The 24,908-nt window shown below is 36.8% G+C and overlaps 1 protein-coding gene across 1 annotated transcript in view; it reads left to right on the top strand.

Annotated features, from left to right (window-relative positions):
• Nucleotides 1-8,843: 8,843 nt before the first annotated feature.
• The window catches only part of LOC125235757 (retinal-specific phospholipid-transporting ATPase ABCA4-like), a 77,618-nt gene continuing 61,553 nt past the window's right edge, over nucleotides 8,844-24,908 (top strand). Inside the window, exon 1 of the mRNA XM_048142340.1 lies at nucleotides 8,844-8,983. The gene's annotated coding sequence lies outside the window, so the exon portion shown is untranslated. The remainder of the gene's footprint in view (nucleotides 8,984-24,908) is intronic.

Genomic DNA, 24,908 nt, shown 5'->3' with positions numbered 1-24,908 from the left:
TTTAACAGATTAGGGCAAAACCGAAAAGTTCATCTCAGAAAATTCATACTATACTCTTGTTGGCCTAGGTGAAATGACAATCGTTGACGCTAGACGCCGATCGAAACGCAGTCTGGCTCTGTAGCGCTAATACGGAAGAGCGATAGAGATAGCTAGCTACGATAACGATTATCGTAAGCGTTTGTGCCCAAAATATGTAATAAAATTCCAAAGGATTCATTATTTAAATAATTTTTAAGAAAAAAAAAACCGCCTTCCTTTGGGGTTCTGGTGATAAATACTTTCAAATGTTGGATTATGTAATCAATTCGTCTGTATATTTTTTAATGTTTGATATTCGATATCTCCGTCATTTCTGAACCAATTTTGAAATTTGGATTATTCTGAAGTACTTACAGATGAGAATGATTATCAGAACGGAACTCTAACCAGGGGCGGCTCACTCTTCATCAGCAGTTCCACTGCACCAAATGTCACTGTTCTGGACGTAAGTGCATGCTGTTCTTATAAAAATACCAAAGTCACTATAAGTGTGCCGTTCAGATTTGAGGAGTTCCATTCTGACCATCATTAGCAGTTCCACTGCACCAAATGTCACTGTTCTGGACGTAAGTGCATGCTGTTCTTATAAAAATACCAAAGTCACTATAAGTGTGCCGTTCAGATTTGAGGAGTTCCATTCTGACCATCATCAGGAGTTCCACTGCACTAAATGTCACTGTTCCGTACGTAAATGCATGCTGTTCCTTTAAAAACACAAAAATCACCATATATATGCCTTTCAGATTTGAAGAGTTCCCTCGATTTCTCCAGGATCCCACCACCAGAACTGGGTTCTGAGAAAAATGGGACTAATCTGTATGCATATACATTCAATCAAAAAAAAATTTTCAAAATCGGTCCAGTGACGACGGAGATATCGAGGAACAAACATTAAAAAAGAAAAAAAAAACAGACGAATTGAGAACCCCTTCCTTTGAGATTTGGCAGGCGGTTAAAAATAGTTATTTGTTATACAATGGGGCAAAGTTGTATTTTAACGCCGAGTGTGGAATTGAAAAACGAGCAAGTGAAAGGATTCTATAGTTGAACCACGAGCGAAGCGAGTGGTTCGAGAATAGAATCCTGAACTTGCGAGTTTTTTAACACACGAGAAATAAAATACATTTGCACCCGAGTGTAACACAAAACTTTTCCTCACTGTAGCGAGGAAACTACAACGAAAAAAATGCGTTTATCACTGCTTCCAGTAGTTGCACAGGTGGTAAATCATCTTTATTACTAGATTCACCTACTTTTATCAATTTTAAAGCAGTTAATTTGACTTTATTCAAGGTCAAATTACTTTACCCACTAGTGGATAAAATGCGTTTTTACCCGCTGGTATTAAAGAACAAAACACGTGTTTCCGAGCTGGTGAGGGGAAAAAAACTTAAATGTCTACTCCTAAATCAAGCATGTTACACTGTCGAGGACCTTATGAAATAATGTAATAAAATAATATATTAATGTATTTATGAAGTAATGTATTGTAATCATAGAATTTATGAAATAATGTATTGTATCATTATTTTTAAAATCGGGACTTAATCGCGTATAACTACATATTAAACTGACCTCCAACGTTTCAAGGACGGCGTTCTTCTCCGAGACCACGGGGACAACGCCGTCCTTGAAACGTTGGAGGTCAGTTTAATATGTAGTTATACGCGATTAAGTCCCGATTTTAAAAATAATGATGTGTAATAATCGTGAAAGTTTAAATCAGTGTAATGTATTGTAATTGTAATTATAGCTTGCACAATTATGAGTTGAACAAAAGTAAATTTGACCTAAATATTTTTCTTATAATTAATTAGTGGATATTATAATTTAGCATCTTATCGTGTACCTTTAACATGTAGTACCTACTTTCTGTGATAACCTGCCTTGACCTGTAAAATGTTTTACTTTTACCAATAAAGAAACTGAACTGAACTCTGTGCATTTCGCTAGGTATCCCGTATTAGAGAGTAGAGTCCAGCTGCTGCAGTTACGTTTCGATCGCCACGGAGCGTGATCGATCGTAACTTCGGTTAGGCGTGCTGGTTAAACGGCCGACAATGAGCGAGGAGATTAGGGACCATCCACACTCATGAGACGCATGTCTTGCGGCGCGCAATGGACGTCTCCGCTACGCCGCCCGAATGTAATTCAAAAAACGTCTCCTCAGTACAGTACAGGAAGGACGTAAGACGCGCACCCAGGAGGCGCTTACTGAGGAGACGTTTTTAGGGTTCCGTAGTCAACTAGGAACCCTTATAGTTTCGCCATGTCTGTCTGTCCGTCCGTCCGTCCGTCCGTCCGTCCGTCCGTCCGTCCGTCCGTCCGTCCGTCCGTCCGTCCGTCCGTCCGTCCGTCCGTCCGTCCGTCCGTCCGTCCGTCCGCGGATAATCTCAGTAACCGTTAGCACTAGAAAGCTGAAATTTGATACCAATATGTATATCAATCACGCTAACAAAGTGCAAAAATAAAAAATGGAAAAAGATGTTTTATTAGGGTACTCCCCCTACATGTAAAGTGGGGGCTGATTTTTTTTTTCATTCCGACCCCAACGTGTGATATATTGTTGGATAGGTATTTAAAAATGAATAAGGGTTTACAAAGATCGTTTTTTGATAATATTAATATTTTCGGAAATAATCGCTCCTAAAGGAAAAAAAACTGCGTCCCCCCCCTCTAACTTTTGAACCATATGTTTAAAAAATATGAAAAAAATCACAAAAGTAGAACTTTAAAAAGACTTTCTAGGAAAATTGTTTTGAACTTGATAGGTTCAGTAGTTTTTGAGAAAAATACGGAAAACTACGGAACCCTACACTGAGCGTGGCCCGACACGCTCTTGGCCGGTTTTTTGAATTACATTCGGGCGGCGTGGCGGAGACGTCCGTTGCGCGCCGCAAGACATGCGTCTCATGAGTGTGGATGGTCCCTTAGATACCAGAAACTAGTTGACGAGTAACAAAATACGACTAGGTATAGTTCTGATTGTCTGAGTTATTGTTATTGCCCGAGGCATTCGAACACTCGCTACGAATTCTCGAGAATTTTCAGAATAGCCAGAATAGGTACCTACTGATGAGTGGCTTTGTCGTTCTAATACGAAAGAGCGATAGAGATAGCGTTTGTGCATATCGCTTAGTACCTGCTCTGAGAAGTAGATAGTTAAGTATATTGATAGTTTTTTAACGCCGCTAGTAAAAAGTGTAAATAGAGTTCTCGCTGGCAGTGTGGAACATAACTTTCGCAATACATTGCGTCTCAAAATATTTATTCAAATGTTTTACAAAATGTTGGTCAGCTCTATTACGCCATGTTTTTTGTTTTCTGTTAAAAATGACACGTCGTTAGGTTCATTGTCAGAAACTGCCTGTTTTTTTCCTTCACCATTTTCTCTCTCTTTACAAAAGGAGGAGTAGAAGTAGAGTGTGTCTAACTGTCTACTATCATAAATGAAATATAAGAAGATCATACTATCCCATACATTAAAATGCGACCGCCGAAGAACGCTCATACATTACACCACACATAGATAGCACCACCAAAAAAATGTCTTGTAGCTTTCGATTACACTTGTAGATGGCGTTAAGTGTCACTTTTGACATAGATTTATGGCTCAAAAGTGACAATTAACGCTAATCTACAAATAATCGATGGGAACTCGGCATTTTTTGTGGCGCCATCTATGTGTCGTGTAGTGTATGCGCGTTCTTAGGCGGTCGCATTTTAATGTATGGGATGGATCCATCTACTAGGTATATCCATTATCTTTGCCACTAGTTATGAGACTTATGAGGTACAGTCACCGGCAAAAATAAGTGATGATTTCTGTACCTTGTCGCTTTCAATCATTTGACAACTTCGTATGACATTTCAAACAAAATGTTAATGTGACAAGGTACAGAAATCAGCACTTATTATGCCGGTGACTGTACCTATTGCCATATATTTGTATGTCCGCGGTAGGGAAAGTAATGAACCTTCACATAGAAACGGCGTAACTAAAGACACGCATTGAATCCTTAATTCAGAATGACTCAGAACCTCTATGTAAGACCGCTATAAAGAAATCACATAACGACTTCTTTTTAATCCCCGACGCAAAAACGACGGGGTGTTATAAGTTTGACGTGTCTGTCTGTCTGTGGCATGTGGACCGGATGAACCGATTTAGATTTAGTTTTATTTGAGTGTTCTTAGCCATGTTTCATGCAAATCGGTTCACTATGTCGCGGTCGGGGGTTTTTTTTTTCAAAATTTTATTTTGTTCTTAATGATGCTTACAGGGAAATATTTCGTCATTACTTTTAAAAAATCTCGTATCTCACGCTGTTCCTCAAAGTTAAAACGCAGTAAGTCTATATGCATTCCACACATACTTACTACAATTTTTTTTCTCATTGATAGGCGAAGATACAAGTTTTTTTTTAAAGTAGTGACGATTTTAGGCTGTGATATTGTGAACTATTAGCGCTGGTGGCCCAGCGGTAGGAGCGTCCGACTTTCAACCCGGAGAGGGTTCGAAATTTCCAAAATTTCTCAAGGAAAGTTTTCGGTCTGTGATCTCGGTATTGTTCTCTGCACATTTATGGCCAAGCAGTAGGGTCCATTTATACCTATATGGCATTTAATGTGTTGATAATAAACACCAATGTGTAACCAGGGGCGACTCACTCCGCGATTCTATCGCCGCGCCCGCGCTACAAGTACATGCCGGCGGCCGCGAGTTCGCGGCTCATTCAGTGGTGACGACCTTCGCGCGGCGCAATAGAATTCAATGTCGGCTGCTCGCGTGCTGTCCTTTTGTTAATGTAGGTAATAATTTAGAATGGCGGCATTTTGTGAACATCAAAGGAGTGAGCCTTCTACTTTTGTACTATTATATATTCTGTGGGGTAACTGAAACATCAAATAAAGCGATCGTCAACTGTTGAGAACATGCGTACATCCTAATGTTAAAGATAATGTTCTCAATGGCAAATGCATGGGAACTTTCTCAGGAAATACTCTGTAATGTTGACATGTAAAAGTGCCCCCTATTTGCTGAATAAATGATTTTGTATTTTGTCTTTTGAAAATTTCCAGTACCTACTTAATTATTTATTTATTTATCGTATGGCATTTTTTCGTCTTAAGTACTGGATTACATGTTTCACTTGTACTAGCTAAATCTTAATCTAGAAATTGATGTAATTTCCAGTAATTTAATGAAATTTTTAGAATGAAATTTTCCAGTAATTTAATGAAATTTTGAGAATAAAATTTTCCAGTAATTTAAGGAAATTTTGAGAACTAAAATTTCCAATAGGTAATATGTATAAGGAAATTTTGAGAACTTGCTGCAATTACATTGCTAATATATGTACATATCATATGCTTGTTACGTCCTTATTCTTTAGGTACACAAAAATAGGTACGTACTTGGTCCGGAATGAAATGGACCCTTGGCAACAGTTTCATAATAATTACGAGTGTCGTGTGGGCGCAGTTTACAAAACATGCCGAACTCTACACGAGTCTAGGTTACGTAGTTGCTCGCATTCGGTAAAATGCTGGGAATTCTACTTAGACGGACATTATTAGCGTACTATGTTACAATTAAATGAAGCGAGACGTATAGATTTGGCTAGATGACCTAGATGTACACCGTGTTTTTATTGAATTCCGTTAATTTCGACTCGGCATATAGTTAGGTCCATTACAGGAAATATAATGACATGGTTAGGTTAGGTTAAAAAAAACCATATACCCGCGATAGATGTTACTTTAGTTCCTGATTGAGAAACGGGCTTTACAATTAACTCACACTAAGCAACACTAAGTAAGTGTCGAAACTATGACATCAATCGCATATCGAACACACAAAGCCCGTTTCCTAACAGCAATTAATGTAACATCTATCGCAAGTGTATGGTGTTTTTTAGAAAAAAAAAATACGAATAAAAAAACTAACTATGCTATTTTATTTGCTATAATGGAGAGATGATTGATATTGATTGATTGAAAGATAAGTCGGGCCCTGGAGGGAAACTACTTACATTAAATTCTTAGGCTGGCTCATTTTACTTAAAGAAGACATTCCTTTATTTGTAAAAGAAGCAGAATTGCATTCAAAGATTTTCTAAAACTCGCTTGCTTCTATATCTATTATACAACAATTCAACAAAAGTGTAGGATTACCGTTTGAACATATAAATACATACCTAACCCAATAAAAATATTTTTTGCTTTAAAAAAAGTGTTTTCCTTCATATGACATTGAAATGACAATAAATATCAGGGTCGAAAATCGTTATTTCCGAATTATTTAGATAATTCACACTAATTATAACATTTAATTGTTTTGTTTTTAACTGATGTGAATCTCTTAAAAACATTAATTTATATTACATATTACTTAGGTATTTATTTTTTGGTTCTTAGCTAAAAATATATAAAAGACCAAACTGCGCCGCGCAAAGACAAAAAAAATGCGCCGTTTTTTCTATTTATAGAATTTTTTTATATAAAATCGTGTGGTTCTACGAAATTCGAAAGATAATGTACTTAAGGAGGATTCTTCTAGAGGCGAAGAACATTATACCACCATTTTATTCTATTCTATTCTACCTTTTTTACTCCTAGAACTAAACTATTTCTGATACATAGAATAGATAAATAAAATACTACGTGACTACTTATTTATTTATTAGCACATGAAGTTATTTATTGCATTTTTAGGCATGCGCGGCGATTTGAACCTCGTACGTTGAGTTTTTTTACATTACCATTACGGAAAGGGGCCTTTTCTACTCTGCTAGATGCAAAGTGGCACTTTTTCTCTCTTCTATGGGGGAGTAAAGTGATCCTTTTATATTCAGACACATTACGACACACTTTTGCATATACCTACATCTACTGTTTAAAAAAATCGGCGTCATTCTAAATTCAATTACCTAATTTTGGATAATAAATCCACCGTAACGAAATCGTCGACAACAGCGTGTTATTCTAGATACAATTACTTTAATTAATAATTAAAATAAAAAAACTACTTACATATTCATAGCAACTCAAAATATTATTATCAACAATGACATACCTCGTATCAGCAGGAACGAACCCTTGTTTTCTTGAATAGTTATTACAACAAACAGTTTATCAACCTATTAAGACGCAACAGGAGTGGTAAATTCATCACACAAAAGCTCTCGACTATTTCCTCCCTGATTTTTTAAAGTAGAGCAATGATTTTTTCAACAAAGATTAATATTATTTTTAACTGCGTCGGACTGTTTAGATTTTATTGATATTTTATTTATAAAGGCGTTAGAACTTTCCAGAAAAAATTTGGAGAACGGCCGAAAAAGATGTGTGTACTCGTAGGTACACAAAATGTGTGTTAAGTGTGCAGTAATCGAAATTCATAACAATTAGCCAAGAAAAATAAACAATCGGACACATCTTATTTCATTGTTATTCGGATTCAAATTTCGATCCGATTGGTTAAATTTTGGAGCAGGAAACAGTCATGAACGGCACCTCAATTTTAATGATTTTTTCGCAATATTTTTCATCTGAATTGCATTGAAATGCACAATTTTTTTTATCTATAAATCTAATAAGTAACACGAGAATATTCAATTGAAACTCTCATATTGAAATAGGTTGATTTAACTGGGGGTTTATTATATTTGCTGCTACGGAACCCTTTGTGCGCGAGCCCGACTATTAGCATTTTAAGTAACGCTCCTGTTGCCTCTTAAATATCTGGTGGGCAGTCAATACAATCGTGTCTGCACGAAATCGAGACAGTTTTGAAAACATCCCAAAGATATTTTTATACTGGTCAGAGCATTACAAACAGTGTCTGCAAACGTGGACCAGGGTAATTATCTGTAGTGTGTGTTTTGATGACCGATCCGACCCTGTTTGCTAAGCCGCGGTCAGGGGTTCGAATCCCAGTGTGGGCATTTATTTGTATGATGAGCGCAGATATTTGATCCTGAGTTATGGATGTTTTCTATGTATGTAACTACTTATGTACACCGTTGTCTGAGTACCCATACGTACTACAAGAGTCTTCTTGAGCTTATCGTGAATCAGTCAATCTGTGTAAAGAATCCTATAATAAGTATTTATAAATATTAAATTAATAAATATTGGGGGACACCTTACACAGATCAACCTAGCCCCAAACTAAGCAAAGCTTGTACTATGGGTACTAGGCGACGATATATATACTTATATAGTTAAAAACATACTTATATACATAGAAAACATCCATGACTAAGGAACAAATATCTGTGCTCATCACACTAATAAATGTCCTTACCGGGATTTGAACCCGGGACCGCGGCTTAGCAGGCAGGGTCACTAGTGTCGTGACCAACTACGCCAGACCAGTCGTCATTTATTTATTTATTATACTCTGTACACTGTCAGTGACGAATTTATAACGTCTGCCAGACTTAGCCCCGTGCTGTGTACCAGGCCTTGTAACCTAGAAACACTAGAAACTACAATTTTATTTCAAAAAAAAATCTTCTCCCATTCGGAAAGAGGGCTTTTCCCATTAGGGGGGATCAAAGTTACACTGAACTGACATTGAAATTGTATGCAAAAACAATAAATGTACAAAAATGTGTCCTTGAACAGAAAAGGGTCACTTTGCTCCCTCATAACAGGCAGGAAAAAATCCTTAACTTTCCTAAAACTTCCCTTAAATAATAAAGAACATTATGCATGTTGCATACGCATAAAAATATAATATACATTAATAGCCTATTACCATCCTATTACATACAACCTCTCGCAAAAGATCCAAGAGCAACCTGTTTAGTAGTCCGGTGGCTTGCGCAAGCGACGTACGCGTTTCACCGCTCTGCGCACGAGTGCTGTGTTGTGATCGAGTGGATCTTGTGATATTCTGTGAACAGGGGGCTTTACTAGGTGTTTTATTGGTGTAAGTTACTTTTTTAAATTTTATTAGTAGGTTTTTTACTGTCTAAAAATTAAGCACAAAATTTATAAATTTTGTAATAATTTTTGTTCAAAACAAGTCTGTTTCAAGTTGTTGTTTATGTTGTAATTTTTTGTTTGTTTGTTTGTTTTCAATCGAATGATCAAGAAGTTTTAGATTGATTAGAGTTTGATATTCATTAATTAAGTTTATACCTAAAGAATAATGTTTACCCCGATAAGTAGTTAGGTATTCGTAAAAATAAAATTATGTAAAATTATGTAGTGTATAATCAATTTGAAATCCCGACGTTTCGAACCCTTCACAGCGTTGGTAGTCGACGGGCATCAGTTATAATTATAGTTTTATTTATATATAAGGTTTTATTGAACATATCTGATTGTTTTTTAATATCGTTTTATATTTAATGTGAACGGAAAAAGTTTTATTTATTTATTTTGGGTTGTCTTGTTTTCCTCGATGGTCACTGACTATGTCACCTTAATTATTTACCAATGTAAACGTATATTATACGTACATTTATGCTATTTTCAATCAAACTATGTACAACTTAATAAATACCCCTATATATAAATATATACCTACCTACTCGTACTACATACTTAGTGTTGGTTACCAATAAGACGGTATTTCCATAATAGTTTCTATCAATCGACTTTATCGACAGCCGACAATACGCCCCTTGACCTTTTGATTAAACTTTATTGCACATATTTAGAGAAAAATCTTTAATGACGGAGCGGAAAAAATGACAGTATACCCGAGTAGGTAGTAGTTAGTAGTAAGTAATTTAAAACGAAAATATTTTTTAAGAGTAAGAACTTCGATATAAGGAGACTTAGGAGACACTTGTACGCCTTTAAAGTCTTTATTTGAACTGAGTGTACTTCTACATATACATGTACTTATGCTTACGTTTATTTACTTAATTGTCATTTAATTGAACGGCACGCTATCAGTTATTTCGTTAAACACCCATATGTAGTGTATCTTTATATACCAACGTATTCAACAGATTAAGTTTATTCAGTTGCTTTGTGAAGTTATTTTTCACAGTTCTTATTAACAATCACATATTGGTGAATACTTCTCAATTTACATAGGAATATAAAATAATCAAAATTCGTGAGGTTATTAACCTTAAAAATGGAGTTAATAGGTAATAGGTAACCTCATAACTTCACCGTCTCACACCTAACTAAGTAAGAACGATGTAATTACCGACATAATTGTCGTATCACTGAACAGCAAAGATATTCAAGCTGCAACAAAATCAGTCAGTTCGTCTTGTAGACAAATGTCGCTATAAAGAGACGCATCTGTGTTTTACTTAGTTACGTCAGAGGATACGGTAGCGAAAATGCTAAAATTGAAAGGAGCCCCCCTTTCAACTTGGGAATTTTAGTTAAATATACAAGTGTTATTAACTAGATTTATGTCCATTAAGAACAACTCAGTCAAAAGATATTTCAAAAAAATCTTTAAAATCGAGGTTCCGCTCTCGACTCTTTCCTCCTCCAAAACTTAATCAATCGGAACGAAATTTGAAATAATCAATGAAATAATCTATGTCGGACCGTTTAGCTTTTTTGGTTAATTGTTACCAATCTTGAGTATCACACCTTTTTTTGCGCCACAATGAAAAAGGCCGTTTTTGGAAATTTTTGATTGGCTCTAGAATCTTTAAAAAGCAGAATATCAAAAAAATCAAAACGGTCCGACACAGATAAAAATAATAACAGTCTGTGTTGAAAAAAATCATTGCTCTATCTTCAAAAACCAGGGAGGAAATAGTCGAGAGCGTTTGTATGGAGAATTGACCCCTACCGTATCGTCTTAATGTTTGTTTATTTTGATTTTTTTAATTGAGACCCTGTAACGTCCCACTGCTGGGTGAGTCTCCGTTTTTCCGCGCCTTTGACCGCGGTTTTGACGATTCTTAATTCTAAAAGTTACGTTCAAAAACAAAGACAACCAGAAAATGAGCAAAAGTCACATTATCTTTGTGGTATTGTGGTATGGTTACAACACAGTAATTGAACATTAAACATAGGGAACGATGGCACAACACCTTTTTTACTAAACTGCGTAATATAACCAATGCGAAACGAATAACAACAGCGATTATAGATGCGGAAGAAAAGTAAATAACCCCACTTTTACTCCTCGCTTCGTCAATTACTTTGGATTGTAACTTTATCTTTTACTTTTTTACTTATACTCTGACATTCAAGAGTAAGTACAGTCCCCGGAATAAATTAGTGACGATTTCTGCCCATTCCCACCGGCTTGCCTAAATAAAATTGATTACTAGTAAAGTACCTAATGTTAAGGTAGGTTTTTTTTTGCTTTGGTGTTGCCTAGCAGAAATTTTCACCAGCCGCCACTGGTACCTTGCCGCTTTTAATCGTTTGACAATTTCGTATGACATTTTTTTGACGACCGGTCTGGCCTAGCGGGTAGTGACCCTACCTGCTAAGCCGCGGTCCCGGGTTCGAATCCCGGTAAGGGCATTTATTTGTATGATGAGCACGGATATTTGTACCTGAGTCATGGATGTTTTCTATGTATATAAGTATTTGTATATTATATATATCGTTGTCTGAGTACCCACAAGACAAGCCTTCTTGAACTTACCGTGGGACTCAGTCAATCTGTGTAAGAATGTCCTATAATATTTATTTATTTATTTTATTTATTTAAACACGACGTTAAAGTGACAAAGGTACAGGGGATCGATTTTTGAGTCTCACGCGTTCGAATTCAGAAAATTGTCACTGAAAATAATAAGCAAGTCACTGTTTTCAACCGGTATTTTAGTGACAAAATCCCGTATGCGAGATTAAAAAATCGCCCTCCAGAAATCATCACTTATTTTTGCCGGTGACTGTATGTTTTACTTACATAGGGATATGAGAGGCTACCACGAATAGAATAATTATGAATATTGACAGCGAGATTGCCGAGATTTCTTGTCCTTCTTGTAAGAGTAAATAAAAGAGAAATACTTATGTCCACAATTTGCAACCTTCGGTGTTCATATAATCATTTGTTTAAGGGCATAATAATTCGGTATCATAATTCTAATTGAGGAAAAAGAAAAAATATACACAGATAGTGCTGGGCTGGGCCCGAACGCCAGACATATTTTTTAACACCAAAATTATTTTTCGTCCACTTTTTCCTCATCACAAATGTACAACACGGTACGGAGGCTCTTAAAAATAAGGCCTGAATTGGCGGCGTGCGAACTCGCATGCGATTTTAGTTTCATTACGGGCTGTTGAGGTTACATACAATTTTGCACAGCCATTTTGATGCATAAAATTAAAATTTTGAAAATCCCCCGACCGCGACATAGTAGACCGATTTTCATGAAAACGAACGAAGTAGAACGATTTTAAGAACACTCCCGACTAAGTCAACTTTCAGACAAAAAAAAAACTAAATCTAAATCGGTTCCTCCGTTCGGGAGCTATGATGCCACAGACAACACACAGACGGACAGACAGACAGACAGACAGACAGACAGACAGACAGACAGACAGACAGACAGACAGACAGACAGACAGACAGACAGACAGACAGACAGACAGACAGACAGACAGACAGACAGACAGACAGACAGACAGACAGACAGACAGACAGACAGACAAACAGACAGACAGATAGACAGACAGACACACATACAGACAAACATACAGACACGTCAAACTTATAACACCCCGTCGTTTTTGCGTCGGGGGTTAATAACTCGTATCGAGAGTTCTCGTATCGTCTGAATGGGCCCTAAACCTAGCATGCCTTATAGCAGTCAAGTTATTTGCTGCGCCTTGTATGGGTAGTTACTACAATTTTAATGGTCACTAAGCCATCATAATTGCTGATTTTATTACTCGGGTAATAATAATTTACGTTTACGCAAATGCAACTTCAACGATACACGATTTTTCGCATAGTTTATCAGTTACGGCACTACGTTGTTTGTAAATAAATATATACGAAATGTAGACAAGGCATTTTTGTACCTGCAAGCTGTTTGGAAGAGATCGCATTTTAGCGATAATGATGTCACGCCTTCGTCTTGTAGTTCGACATACGTCAAAAATATCGGATATATCAGAGTCGACGCGTCACGCTAATTTATCGGAACCATATCGTAAGCCTTTACAGAGAGGGGGTATACAGAGAGGGGTTTTAGTCGGACCGTACGTATAGGTAGATAATATAGATATCTATTAGGTAAGTACCTATGGTGTGTCCTTAGTAATTCGTTATATTCTAATTTCATAAACCGGCCAAGAGCGTGTAGGGCCACTAGGAGCGATTATTTCCGAAAATATTAACATTATCAAAAAACGATTTTAGTAAACCCTTATTCATTTTTAAATACCTATCCAACAATATATCACACGTTGGGGTTGGAATGAAAAAAAATCAGTCCCCACTTTACATGTAGGGGGGGTACCCTAACAAAACATTTTTTTTCCACTTTTTATTTTACCACTTTTTCGGCGTGATTGATATACATATTGGTACCAAATTTCAGCTTTCTAGTGCTAACGGCACAGAGAACCTCCTATAGAGTAGAAATCTTGTATATTTTGTTCGCGATACGAGTCACCAGTGTTTGGGGTGCGAGGAGCGGGCGGGGAATGTGTTAAGCGCGCTGTGATTGGCCGTTTCAAGGACGGCGGGCAGTCGCGCCAGATGAAAAGGGACAGAAGTATGACTGTCCCTCTACTGACGCGTAAGTGGCCAATGTAAGTTGACCTATGCCGGCTCTGAATAAATTATAAATATGTCTTATTTGTGGAATGTAATGCCGTCTGTTTTTAAATTTGAGCTTCTTGTTACCTTTCCACACTACAGGTGGACATCTTTAAGGCATCAAAATACCCTTTTCCAATTTTTTAGTGCGAAAAACACGCGCTGCTTTCGGGTCTGTTACTTGGTCGATACTGATCGGGCACGGCGAGCGCCCGCGCTTATATCAGTGCAAATACTAGGAAGGCTGGCGACCGCGAGTCGTCTTGTAATGGATGTCTATAGGGGTTGGTCTGTGGCTAACGGTTACTGAGATTATCCGCGGACGGACGGACGGACAGACAGACATGGCGAAACTATAAGGGTTCCTAGTTGACTACGGAACCCTAAAAAGTGCTGCACTGCAATAATTTCACCATACCAGTGTGCGTAGCGGAATGCACAAACGATCACGAAACGCTCACGATAATATCTCTTTCGTAGCTATCTATCTCTATCGCTCATTGCGTATTGGCGCGACAGAGCCGACTACCTTTCTGTCACTTGTGGCGTTTCGATTTCGTTATGATGTGTTTTATTAATCTTCTTTTTAGGGTTCCGTACCTCAAAGAGGAAAAACGGAACCCTTATAGGATCACTCGCGTGTCTGTCTGTCCCTCTGTCACAGCCGATTTCTCCGAAACTACTGGACCGATTTACTTGAAATTTGGCACACGTATGTAAACTTGTGGCCCAAAGACGGACATGTAATTTAATTAAATGAAATTTAATCACAGGGGTCACTTTTGGGGGGTAAAATTGAAAATTAAAAATCAAAGTTATTAAAACTATATTGTGTTACATATCAAATGAAAGAGCATTTTATCAGCATCTGAAATATATTTTTTTTATATTTTTTGTTTTGGTAATTTAGAAGTAATTTAAGAAAATAAGCAAAAAATGACCATTCCCCCCCCCTTATCTCCGAAACTACTTAGCGTAAAATTTTCAAAAAAATACACGAGATAGCCCTCTTCCTGTAGATTACAGGAAAACCTATTAGAAATCTACAGTCAAGCGTAAGTCGGACTTAAGAGAAAAAAACTCAGATTACGAATTTCACTCTCTGCCGCTGCAAGTAGTTACTAAACGTCTTAAAATTGTGTAAGCGAGTTGGACAGGTATAAAGAAATTCATTTCTGTCTTTTTCCTTTTAGAACTTGTTCAAATTTTTTTTTCATTTGTACAAAATGACTTAAGTTCCTACTAAAAAGGAGGCGCTTAAGACTGTTTATAAATTGACTGAGCAAAATTTTATTCAAATCGGTCCAAAAAAAGGTGTCTGTTGACGAAAACATAGAATTTGTGCCACCGAAAGCCCAAATCTGAAGTCCATTTTGCTCTATCTCTTATCGTTTCCGAGATATATACGTAAAGTCTTGAAAGTGCGAAACGTTAACTTTGCCATCATAATCGTTCAGGCGCTCATGAGTTCTTTGTATGGAAAAGTCGAAAACCGACTCGCACTTGACCAATGTTCATAGAGCGTTGTGGTTTTTTTTTATTAGCAAAAATGACTTAAGCGCCTTCAGAAGTGCAGGTGCTTAAGACCGTTTGTAAGTTAAAGTTAGATGTCATCACATCTAACTTTAACTTACAAGTCAGCTCAACGAAGAAAGAAGATTTCAATATCCTACTTATACATATTTCATTAATTTAACTATAGGTACAGTTTTTATTACTGAAGCCAAGCGTTACGTTAGCTATTGCTATTGAAAGGAAAACTTGTGTATAAAGCTTGAAACAAATTATGGAACGCGTCTGACGGACGCGGCTGACGACCGCGACTGATAAGCCGATGACTTGCGTGGGCGACGGTCGCGCGATGGTCGCGCGACGGCGATGCGACGCATACGAAATCAAACCTTATCGATATGGAAGTAGACGATGCGATGAGACGTGAAGGCGACGGTCGCGCGACCGTCGCCCACGCAAGACACGGCGTAAGTGTGCACAGTCTTAAAACATTCAGCGCCTCAGATTGCGGTAGGACACCATCCGATTCATCCGAACGCTCAAGGCCACGTCCACGGTTTATGTCCAATAGTTTGCACAATTCAGTGTCATATTCATTATCTAGATCGCGGCAGTGGACGGCGTTCGTCGCGTTTTTAGGTGATTATCTGATTATAGATGGACTATCGCATCGTTCTAAACTACCGCGCAGCAGCGCGAACTGAATTAAACTTATGTTGGTTGCAATAAGACGTACTTAGATTTGTTTAAAAATATGCACACTTGCCACCTGCGGTAATAAAATTTTATGGCTTGCGCGATGATCACATTTATTAATGTCATAACCGCCAATTACTTGCATTTGAAATTGAACTTTAATTACTAAGAAATAACGTTGTTTTGTAAAAAAATGAAAGTAACTGAAATTGAATTCAATCTCAAGTACAATAAGAATCAAAATTCCCTAGCAAAAATTTTGTATGGTGGGCGCCACGAGGCTCGGGAAGTTTTTAAATTGATGTTATCGCATCGACCTACTGAGGGGGGCGGTGCCTACAGTAGTTGTAGTTGTATGCATACCTAGCTCATCACGCACACAGACGCGTCCACTGGCGCCGCGCCGGTGTCCGCGTGCGCTCTCTGCAATGTCTCTGCAAATTCTATGCACAGCGCAAAATATGCAGAAACCACATGGTGGTCTGTGGCAGAAACTCAATAGACATTTTTAGGGTTTTTAAAATAAGTACCTAGGTACGTGAAGTAACATGGTAAATTAAAAATTATCATTAGATACTTATTTGCGGAGGTGTAAACAATTTCCTTCGTTTTGCCATATATCAATAATTACCTATCTATATTAAATTAATTAATCCGTATACATTACATTTTTACAATTAAGTGTATGAATTATACTTTTTATCGTACGGTCAGCTACATAAATATCTATACACCTGTATTCATTCAATTTTGAACCTTCTTCTTCAGTAATAAGTTTCGATATATGTAAAGAAATTGAAGGACGATACACAGGCGGGCGGAGACACCGCGCGCCGCTGCGGGCGGGGTGGGAGGGAGGAGGGGTGTCGATGGACGATGTCACGCGGGATTCGCCGCGCGAACTCATCATTCGCGCGGTCGGCTCCCTTCGCTGCCTGCACACGTTTGCTGCTCTCGTACGATTTGATATTATACAGGGTGCCCGGTAATTAATGGACAACCTTTTAACCACCAAGAGGGCACCTTATACTGGTCCTAAAATCTATGGGATATGGGTTAAATTGTGGTGTAGGCGAGAGGCTGGCAACCTGTCACTGCAATGCCATAGTTTCGTTTTCTTTTAACCCCTTATTTTCCAAGAGTGGCACCTTATATTGGTCCAGAAAATCGACTTTAAGGTTTAGTAAAAGTCGCCTGGTTTTCGAGATTTTCACAATTTTTTAAATTTTAATACACTACCTAAAATTTTAAAAAGTGTGAAAATCTCGAAAACCAGGCGACTTTTTCATATTCATATTCATATTCATTTAATCCATTGTTATCATGTTCATCAGTACAATAAAGGTCTTACATAGGTCTTAGTAGGTACATGATACCCTGCTAGGGCATACAATATAGGATATGTTACTTATTCACTAACTTAATTAATATATATGATACATTTTAAAATGAGGTACATCAGAATTACCATGCATCGTTATATATCTAAACTAAATTTAAACATAAGATCAATTCGATTATAGTTATGTTAGTCGTAAACGTCAAAATAGTAACATAAATTTAATTTTTAAATACATTGTTATTAATTCAATTTAAATAGAACATTATTTTTACGTCATGTTATCTAAAGATTGATCCTCAATAAATTCGTCTATAGTGTAGTAACATTTCTCAATAAGTATACTTTTTAATTTATTTTTAAATACCCTAACATCACTAATTTGTTTAACAGTTTGGGGAATCTTGTTCATTATTTGGACACATCGATAGAAAGGACCGTTTTTGACTATTGCAAGTTTGCTAGGCGGTAATATAATTTGATTTTTCCTTCTACTTTCAGGTTTATACACTTCCGTTCCGTCAAATAAATATGGATGGGACTTGAAAAATACTGCTGTCTCCATAATATACATAGACGGTAGTGTTAGTATTTTAAGGTTTATAAAATGCTGTCGACAACTATTTGGAATTCGTGTATTAGTCAGAATGCGTACACACTTTTTTTGCATGAGAAAGAGTTGGTGAGCATCGGTGCTCGCACCCCACAGAATTACGCCGTAGTTTAGCCATGCGTGCGCGTACGCGTAATAAGCCGTCAAAGCAGATTCTAAATTTGTATTTATTTTTAGAACACTTAGGGCATATACAAATTTTGCCAGTTTTGATTTGATAATTTGGATGTGCGATTTCCAATTTATGCCAGAGTCTAATTTTATACCTAATAATTTAAACTCACTTACTTCTTCGATCGGGCTATCGTTAATGTCTAATTTAAGGTGCAACGGTTTTTTCTGACTTGGTTTGAATTGGATAACTTTTGTCTTTGTAAGATTTATGTCTAAGTTGTGTTCGTGTAGCCAGGCGGTAACCGTGCCAATGGTTTCTAGTAGGCGCATGTTGCATTCCGCACTATCCGAACAGCTTAATAGTATCGAAACGTCGTCTGCAAACATAACGCATTTAGTATTAATAATTTTAGGTAAGTCGTTTATGTAAGCTAAAAATAACAGGCATCCGATCACACTCCCTTGAGGTATGGAACATGAGGTAGGTCTCATTCGCGAAGTGATTGTATGCGTTTCTCCTGTAGTGTTATCGATATGTTCTAGCTGTACATATTGCTTGCGGTTTTCTAGATATGATTTGAACCATTCATGCGCGATTCCGCGTATTCCCATGCCGTATAATTTTTTCAGCAGGATTACGTGGGACACACGGTCGTAGGCTTTAGTCATATCTAGCATTAGTCCTACTCCGTACTTTTTATTATTTATGTAATTTAGAGTTTCATGCATGTAACTAAATATTGCATACACTGTGGAACGATTTGTTCTAAACCCGAATTGGTTACTATCGAGAATCGAGTATTTTTCGAAAAATTTATAAACACGGTTCGACATCACCTTTTCAAATATTTTAGACATGCATGGCAAAAGCGCTATAGGTCTGTACTGACACGGGTTTGTACTGTCACCTCCAGGTTTAAGGATTGGTATTATTTTTGCTATTTTAAGCATATCTGGAAAAACTCCTTCTCTAAGAGACTGGTTTATTAAAATCGTTAATGGTGTGATTAGTTCCAGTACACATATTTTTATAAGTTTCGTTGGGATCTCATCTATGCCGTAGCTATCTTTATTTTTCAATTGTTGTATTACGTTTTTAACTTCGCGTTCAGTCACTTGTGTAATAAATATGGAGTTAGTGGTAGGGGTGATAACTGAGCGGCCAGTCGGTGCGCTCGAGCCGGCGGCGGCGGCGGAACCAGTGCAGTCGGCCGGCGGTGACTCACCGACCGATGCGAAATATTCATTAAGCGTGTTTACAATATCGTGGGGCGATTCTAATACAGAATCTCCAATTTTTAGTAATATGTTTTTATGATGCGATGTATTTTTATTTGTTGTATTTTTAATTATACTCCACATTGTTTTGATTTTGTTTTTTGACCGGCGCATTATTTTAGTATAATTCAACTTTTTCGAAGTAATTATACATTTTTTAAGTATATTTTTATATTTCTTGTAATAGTTTCTTATCACTTCACTTTTACTGTGGTTAGTTAGAATTCTTAAGAGACGTTTATTTTTACATGCTCGACGGAGGCCATTTGTTAGCCAGGCTTTATTGTTATTTATGGGTTTTATTTTTATTTGTTTTATAGGAATATGGATTTCTAAATTTTCTTGCAGTTTGGTATGAAATTTGTTATAATTACTGTTTATATCACTATTAGGGGATAATATGTTATTCCATTCGATGTTTTTAATACCTAATCTAAAACTTTCCATATTATTACAGTTAAATAAACGCTGGTTAATGTAACGTAACTTTTTTTCTGATATTGTTCTTTCCATTTGATATGTATAAATAACGCTTTTATGGTCCGAGAGTCCGTTTTCTGTAACTAATATTTCATAGTCTGACTTATTTGTAAAAATGAGGTCAATACAAGTAGAAGACATGCTATTTTCTCGAGTAGGTTTATTAACAATTTGATGTAGGTTACATTCAAACATTTCATTTAATAGCAACTGTGATGTTAATGAATCTATAAATATATTAATATTGAAATCTCCGCCAATAATCAGCCGCATTTTTTGCTCCTTTAATTTAATTTTTGACAAAATTTTAGTTAAAATATCAAAAAATACACATATATTTCTATTAGGTCTATATATATTTACTATCAATACATTATAATTTGGTATTTCTATTGCACATAATTCTGTCATATATTCTTGAGACAACTCCTTTATATCCGTCCTTTCACAATAGTCCAGTCCTTTTTTTGTCAGAATCGCCACACCGCCTCCGCGCCGCTCCTGTCGATAATACGCTGATGCAAACTCATAACCGCTTATTTCAATGAGGTCCCGTTGGTCCTGTGATATCCACGTCTCAGTTAGACATATAACTTGGAAATCGCTGTTGCAGACAAATGCTTCAAATATGTGTGACTTGTTTTTCAAGCTTTGTATGTTCTGGAATAATATTTTGATGTTTATGAGGTTATTATTTTCGAAAAAAAGTTGAATTGTTTTTATAGTTCTGTGTATGCAAATGCATGGAGTTTTGTCCTTGTAAATCAGCATTGTTTATACTTGAGGTAGATGACATGTTTATGTTTTGCAATTGCTGGTCGGAAGTTGAGGGTGTCTCCGAGTTCATGGTATTATCATTCGTAGGCTGCGCACACGTAGCCTGAGGAACGTATTCATGGCCGTTTATAACTAACTTATTTCCTCTTATCACGGCGTGTTTACCTAATTTTCGTGCGTTTAACATAGTTTCCTTTAAGTGCCTTCTTTCTTCGAGTGTTTTTTGATCCATATAGTTGAGAATAGATATGCCAGTATTTTTGAAATATTTTGAGTTTTGTAACAGATAATTTGATACCCTTCTGCTAATAAATTCTACAACAAGTGGGCGCCGGCGTCCTTTTTTCCAATCCTGTATATAACTTCAATGTATGGATCAACATTTACTCCGAGTAGGTCATATAAGATGTTTGAAACGCGGCTATATAAGTCGTAGGATGTCTCATTATAATGCTCTTCAACCCCGTAAAGCACAATTTTTCTGAAATTGTTGTCACTTTTGTTAATGGTTTCGGTGTCTGGCTTTCCGCACGAGGTCAAGGTCAAGCGCTCTTCTAATTTCTGTAATTGTAGTTTTAAGTCCTGGTTATTTGCTTCAAGTATACTGATTTGTTTGTTTATGTTGTCTATATTTATTCTGGTCGTGTCCTGCTCTGTTTTTATATCTGTTATTTTTTGTGTGAATTCCTTCTTGAAATCGTTAATCGCCCTGTTTATTTCTAACTTTATAGTATTTTTCAAACTCAAAATTAAGGTTTGATTGTTTTCCTGTAGCTTTTTGTTTAATAACTGGCTCAGACTATCCATGTTAACGGCAGTACTAAAGGAGACAGGATTTTGTTGGTCAATTGTGTTATTGTGGTGTGACTGTTCCGTATATTCTGTATCGCCCGATATATCGCCTTCGCCGTCCATTAAATCAATCGACATTACGGTGTCATTGATTGTAGTCGATAATTGCGATCCAACAGGTGTTTCGTCGCCGAGTCGTCTACGAGTTACATTTGCACACTCTGGACAGCGCCAATACTGTTTGATTAAATGGTTCCTTGCCATGAATTGTGCCGATGTGATGTTTAAACAGGTATAATGATAGCTGTCTTTGCATGCGAAGCATTTTAGTAATTGTAATTGATCTATTTCTAGATAACAAATCTTGCAATTCATTGCCATTTTTGTAAGGGTAATCGAACAATTTATGCGTGAGCGGTATAGCTATATCGATTCTTCCTGCGCAAGACAGAGACAGTTAGATATACCGCTAATCTATCTGTTCAGCGGTACCGTAGTTATTTACGATACTGTCCATTGTCACTTTTATTTTTGATAAAAATGATATTTAAACTCGATGTATGTTTAGAACTTTTATATATTTCACTATTGCGTTGTATTTCCCGAGTCACTGTCACACTTATTATCAGTTTTGGTCACTGTTTACTATTATTTTAAATTAACACTCGGGAGCTGCGTTAAGCTCGTGCGCGTTCCGTTACACGTTCCGTATTATTTACTAAACCTTAATGTCGATTTTCTGTAAGGTGCCCTCTTGGTGGTTAAAAGGTTGTCCATTAATTACCGGGCAGGTGCACCCGATATATTTGTCAAGCAATTTCTGACGTAAGAAAGCGCGACTCATTCGCGCAGTCGGCTCACGTCTCTCGTTGTCGTACAATCTGACATTATTCAGCTACCTTTTATCGCTTGGCTTTAGTTCGCATATACAAGAGTACCTATAGGTACTACAAGGTCCAAGGCAAAATACAACAATAGATAATGTATTTACTAAATAATATTTTTAAATTTAAAAGTGGAAAATGTCTGCCTTGGGTGAGACTTGAACTCACGGCCTCTGAATCGATACTCCAGCGCAGACGTTTCTGCTAATCAGAAGTTAAAATTTAAATAATATTTATTTAGTAATTTCCCGCTAGAAACTTGCGTTATACTATTCTGTATACTTTTTCAGCTACCATGACCAAATTTGGATTAGATTAAAAAAACCTTTAAGTACCTAAAACTTAGAACCTTTCAGATTGTTTTACTCACCCGTTATTCATAAACGTACACTAAAGTTATCAAGCCGATAAATTTCGTTTGTCCCTTTCCGACGTATTGGTGTGATAGAAAGGGACAAACGAACTTTATCGGCTGGATACTTTAGTGTATGAATAAGGGTGTTAAAATTTATAGCTACGAAATTTTACATAAAACACCTACTTTAAAATAAAATAAAAAATGTTGAATTTTTTTTAATCCGACTACCCTCTGCTGAGGTTGGAATCATATTCCATTGACTCCGGTCTTGAGCAACTTGGGTATGAGGAGGCACACTGACATTTTATCCCGCCAGGCGGCGCCTGTGCAAGTGTCTAGGCATGTCACTGTCATTCATATGTGTGAGAGAGAAAAAACATATTATCTTCTCGCTCTCACGTATGAAATTCTTTATCTGTGAAATGCAAGTGCAAGGGACTAATAGGGTGGCGCCATCTGTCATAAGCTTTGAGTGTGCCTCCTCATTAGCCAAAAAAACTAAACGGTCCGATACTGATCATTTCATTGTTATTCAGATTCTCAATTACTATTGATTAATGTTTGAAGGAGGAAACAGTCGAGAGCGGACCTAGATTTCAAAGATTTTTTTGCAATATCTTTTAACAGAGCTGTTCTTAATGGACTTGTTTTTGATAAATCTAATAACACCAGTATATTTAACTAAAATTCCCAAATTGAAAGGGGGCATCTTAGCATTTTCGCTCCTGTTGCGTCTTGATAACTTTGCTAAACTTGGAACCATAAATTCGCATTCTTGAATTATTTTAAATTTTTGTCACACTGGCTAATAACTATAATTTTGTTTATAACTAAAATAAAGCAAAAACAAAGTAGTTATTTTTATCATGCAGTAATGAGAATTTATTTGAAACAATAAGTAGTATAGGTATGTAATGACCGTTTTTGTGGTAGTCGTGCAAAAAATACCTTTTATGCATTCGGTAATTTATAAATTGTTGATGGATTTGACCGTGACCTAAAGAACGTTTTTATTTTTAGAATATCTTAACATTCGTGTTTTAAAAAGTATTATTATCAAGTACGATATAATATTGGACTGACAAAGCCCATACATTTCGGGGGATGTATGGGCCTTTTAGGCTTAAAACTAGATGGCGCTGTTTCGCAGCCTGAAAGTGGCCAAAATCATATTTTCCCCAAATGTTTTTGCGTTTTTATATACATACTAGCATTTTCCTGCGGCTTCGCTGTTAAATTCGAAAATTGCGGAATAATCCATAAAAACTTCCACCCCCCATTTTGGGAAAGTAGGGGGTTAGAGAGAGCAAAAATTAGCCTATGTCACTCCCCATCCCTTCAAGTATCTCCAATTATTCACGACAAGTCGTCGCTCCGTTTTGCCGTGAAAGACGGACAAACAAAAACACACGCTTTCTCATTAATAATATTAAGTATGGATAAGAGACTTAGATTTTTAGTTTTTTTTTTATTGCCTAGTTTATAATATTTATTCTACCAAATTTTTATTTATATTTAAGTGTATTAATAAAGGTACTTTTAACTTACCTAGGTATAAATCTGGTGTAGATTTATAACCATTCTCTCTCATCTCATTTGTAACCATTATATACAAAAATATACAAAAATAAGGAGAAACCAGTCAAGTGCAAGTCAGACTCTCGCACGAAGAGTTGCATCAGGCAAGTGTCAAACCGTCATATCTACTATTTAAAATCATTTATTTATTTGGAACACATTTACATATAGAAGCTAAGGGTGCGCACCCGCGGGCGACAAAGTTGCTCGACGACTTACGTATGTGTATGAAAAGTTGCGTCGCTTCGTGAACTAGCCCATGGTCGGCTACACCGTGACTAAAAAGTCGCTCGTGGGCGCGCCCTCTAAGACTAAGCTCCAAATTTGAAACCTAGCTTGTATCTTAAATAGGCCCTTGAGGTATACCAAAAATGATGGCGACGTTTCCTCGCTGTATCGCAATGCTACGTTGTGCAAGGAAGTCGCCAGCTCTTCGGTCACAACCTATGCTTAGTTTGGGGCAAGGTTCATCTGTACAAGATGAAACAATTAATTATTTTGGTAAGGTGGGGGAAGATTGAAGGGTATTTCTTGCGGGATAAGATGCAAATCCGCCTGTGCTGCTGCTTTACTTATTATACGACATATTTCATATTATCCCTCAAGAAAAGCCCTTTAGCCCTTCAGGGAATAAGGTAGGTACCAAAGAGCATCGAGTATTATAGAGAGTTACTGTCAAAGTAAAATGTGTAATCACAGTGCATAGAATACCACCT

The sequence above is a fragment of the Leguminivora glycinivorella genome, chromosome 18, assembly GCF_023078275.1.
Source record: "Leguminivora glycinivorella isolate SPB_JAAS2020 chromosome 18, LegGlyc_1.1, whole genome shotgun sequence".
NCBI classification, from domain to species: domain Eukaryota; kingdom Metazoa; phylum Arthropoda; class Insecta; order Lepidoptera; family Tortricidae; genus Leguminivora; species Leguminivora glycinivorella.
This window is presented reverse-complemented; position numbering and strand designations above follow the sequence as displayed.